Below are 3,789 nucleotides of genomic sequence, written 5' to 3'. Positions count from 1 at the left end.
CCGTTGTGCCGCTGCCAGGTGCTCTGCCGGGGTGCCTTGAGATGCAGGGAAAGCTGCACAGATTGTTTTTAGGCAGGCCCTGCTGCATTTGATACGAGTTTTTTAATGTCAGTAGGTTATTATATGCACTGGTTGTTTAAAAAAAATAATCCTCGTTGAACAAAACTGGGAGAGCAGGTTTGGAGGATGGACGTGTTTGAATAGTGAAAATGAAATTCTTATGTTGTCAGTTTGACAGCTTGCAGTTGCTCTAGTAAGTACTAGGTCCTTCTCCGTGTATATTTGAGTTCCTCCTTGGAACTGAAATAGATTTGTATCTGAAATGCTGATTTTGGCATAAAATTAATTAAAGGCTTATTATTAATCTCTTTACCATATTGTTAGTGAAGAATAAACTGAAATAATAGATTTGTCGTAAGAAATGTGCACAGTGAACTGTATTGATTTAAATCATATTTAAATACGAGGTCACATGAGGGACTCTGTTCTCTCTCTGCTAGAACTCTTAAAACACTGTAGAGAGAAATGTTTTGATTTTGTTTGTATGTGTTTTGTTTGTGTTGTGTTTGTATGTCCAAGGATTAGTGGATATTGTTTTGGTGATCTTGTGTATCAGGACATATTTATGTGTAGTGTGTAAGTGTTTAAAGATACTGAGATGAAGGAGGAGCTTTTAGAATAATCTGTTTTGGAGAAACTGTCATTACTGTTTGCAGTTGCTTCTAGAAGCATTTAAAAATGTATTTCAAAGCTGTTCATTCAGCTATAGGATAGCTGAAGGAATGATGTATCAAACATTTGCTATGTGTGATGGTTAGAAACTCCTAACTGTACTCTCATATCTAATCAGAGTAATTACGTGAATACTATTATTTACCTGAAAATCAAGGCTTCATAGTCGGGTGTAGTCAGCCTGTGACACTTTATGCAGCTCAGGTATGGCTCCTTTGTGTGACACAGAGTGAGGGGCCATGGTGCAGAGATGTCAGGTACATTCAGCCTCAGCATTGGGAAGGAGGAAGCAAGCCAGGAAGGAGTGCTGGTCTCCTCTGGGTGTCCTGTCCCGCAGCAAAACTAAAGCAGTGACACCCCAACATGGGAGCTGTTGCTTTTCAGCTGTTCTGAAAATCACTTCTCTGTGGTTTTCTGAGATAGGAAATAATGTATTTTGTGGCTTTCAGGCGTATGAAGTTTGGTATGTAGCCTGTAGGTTGGGAGGGTTTGCTGTCCTGGTCTAGTGTAATACATCTCCACACCTGTCCCTGAAAATGTGCTATAACAATGCTATCGAAACTGAATGTAACTTGTCAGACCATGAGTTTCGCATTTGATATGTGATGAAATATGTCAGCATTATTGACTCTTGGAAAGGAAGAAAGGGATGGAAGAAAAGATGGAGGAAAATTTGATTGTTAGCAGGTTCTGCCTTCTGAATAGGAAATGCATAACTTACTAGAGAGTAACGGTATTTAACTCAATAGATCTTTTGTGTGTCTATGTGCACTTTATTAGTCGTTGTACAATGGAGTTTGTGTATTGTCCTCTGTGGAGTAGTAACTGAGCAGTAAAAGTAACGTCTGCGTAAAACCCTTCCAGATGTAGCTAGAGTAATATGTGGAGAAAAAAAACTTTAAAAGTCCAGTGCAGAAAGTGGGACTTCATGTTGCAGTGTATGGAGATGGAGTTAGTGGACTTTGTAGCACATGCCTGTGGAATGGATAAAGTGGCTTTTAAGTTGGAATTTTCCCTGTTTTCTCAGGAGGTAATTTTTAAAAGGAGAGATTATTCAGTTATTCAGCCTGTGGTTGTGTTAGAGGTTGCTTCCTCATGCAGATTATGGTATCAATACCCCATTTTTCAGGGGTAATATTCCTTCATCTTTTGCAAAAAACTTTTCAGATACCAGGCTGTTCTTTCCTCTCTTAGCTGATTTCTCTTCTGTCTCTGATCCCTCTGTACTAATCCTGAGTTCAGATATTCTCTCCCCTGCCTGATGGCCTCGTTCAGCCTGATGGCCTTGCAGCAGTTTGAGTAAAAGCGGTGGTGGAAGGGCTCTTCCACGCAAAGCCCGATATGGCTGCCTGTGTTGCAATTGCTGTGACACATAGATCTGCTCCTGGTATCAGTAAGATGACATGGCCATTAAAATGTTGGCACACTGCTATCATAGCATTGCTATTACAGTGTGAAGATAAGTGATAGTGATAGCACCCGTGGAAAACTTTTAAGAGTTTAAACTCTGTAGAGTTAAGTTCACCTGTCAGTCCATATTTTATAGGAATGATTTTGAGACTGTTTTTTGTAGCTTTCATCACATGCTGACAGTTGATTCCTAATGATATTGACTGTGAAATGTAGGGCTTCTCTTTGTTTTATGGATGCTGTTAATCTGTTTTGTTCAAAGTTGGCATTAGACTCAAACTGTTAAGCTGTAATTTAAAAAAAGCTTGCAAAGTTTTAAACTATTATACAAACTAAGGGGGCAATGCTGCAATTTTACTAAAGAGAGCCAGGTCTTTAGAAGTGAAGAGTTTTCCAGGAGTCTTCCGTAGCACGTGTAATTGCTGGGCTAAGAGAGTTGTCAATGTGATAGTGAGAATTCCTGATTTAAATCCCAATTCAGGGGGATTTCTGCATGTTTAAAGCTGTTCATTAGCTTAATACAGTCTCAAATGAGACCCAGGAGTATTTTCTCAGGCTACCTCTTAGATGGTTCATGTAGAGTTCTTTTGCAGTAAATTCTTTATTATCAGACAGAGTGAGTTTAGATATCCTGGTTGCTGGAAAAACCTGTATAATTTATGTATTATAAAATGTACTGGGAAGCATAGAGCAGGTATTCAGGGACAGTGCGACTATAACTGAATATAGGGTGTGGAATGGGAGGGGTGCTTCTTGCTGAGCTCCTCTTGAGCTTTTCAGATGTGTCTGTGTTCTCCTGTGCTCTAGGTTCTGAGGAACTGTAGCTGAAAATTTTGAGGGCTTTACGTTGGTGCCCAGAATGGTAAATTTGAGTTCAGTGGTTGTTGAAAGGTGCATCTTGATACATGATGTGTACTTCTTAAAAAGTTATTTCTTAGCATTGCTGTAGGAATGTACTCTTGTGGAATATCGTGTTGTTATTCCTTTATATTTGCATGTAGGCCATACAATGTGTTGCTGAAAATGTTTACAAGATTCTCTTATAAGAATAAAGTGACACAGCAGAAGACATAAAACAATTACATTTAGAAATACTTTTTGCTATTTGATTCTTAAAAGAAATCAGAGGATTAAACAGATGGCAAGAATGAGTAGTTTTTGAATAATGAGCAGGATGAATAGTTAAATGCATTAGTGAAAGGCCTTAAAGCAGGGTGAATTTTTTTGTGTGTAAGCAAGTTTTTTTTTTTTTTTAGTGTGTAAGTGTGCTGCATGTTGTCGCCTCTAATCTACCCTGGAATTATTGCTTTAGTTAGACTATTTCGTGCCTGAGTTTGTTTCTTTGAGTGAAGAAGTGATCAGAAGATGTGCTATATTAACACTGTGTGTTTAACTTGCACCATGTCAAATATTTGTTATTTTGAAGGGCTTGCTGCATCCTAGGAGTCTTAAATTTGCTTTGTTGTAATTCTGTGTGCTGCTTTTAGGATTTTAGAAGCACTACTCAGTGTTCATTGATTGTAACTGAGTTACAGTATTTGAATGTGTGACTGTCATTACGTATGTTCAATGTTTAGTGTTAAAAATGTTTGCATTTCAACATTCTGCTAATGGTTATCTCTTTATTATAGTGATAAACAGAGAAAT

The sequence above is a fragment of the Antrostomus carolinensis genome, unplaced genomic scaffold (genome assembly GCF_000700745.2).
Source record: "Antrostomus carolinensis isolate BGI_N321 unplaced genomic scaffold, ASM70074v2 scaffold4754, whole genome shotgun sequence".
Lineage (NCBI taxonomy): Eukaryota > Metazoa > Chordata > Aves > Caprimulgiformes > Caprimulgidae > Antrostomus > Antrostomus carolinensis.
This window is presented reverse-complemented; position numbering follows the sequence as displayed.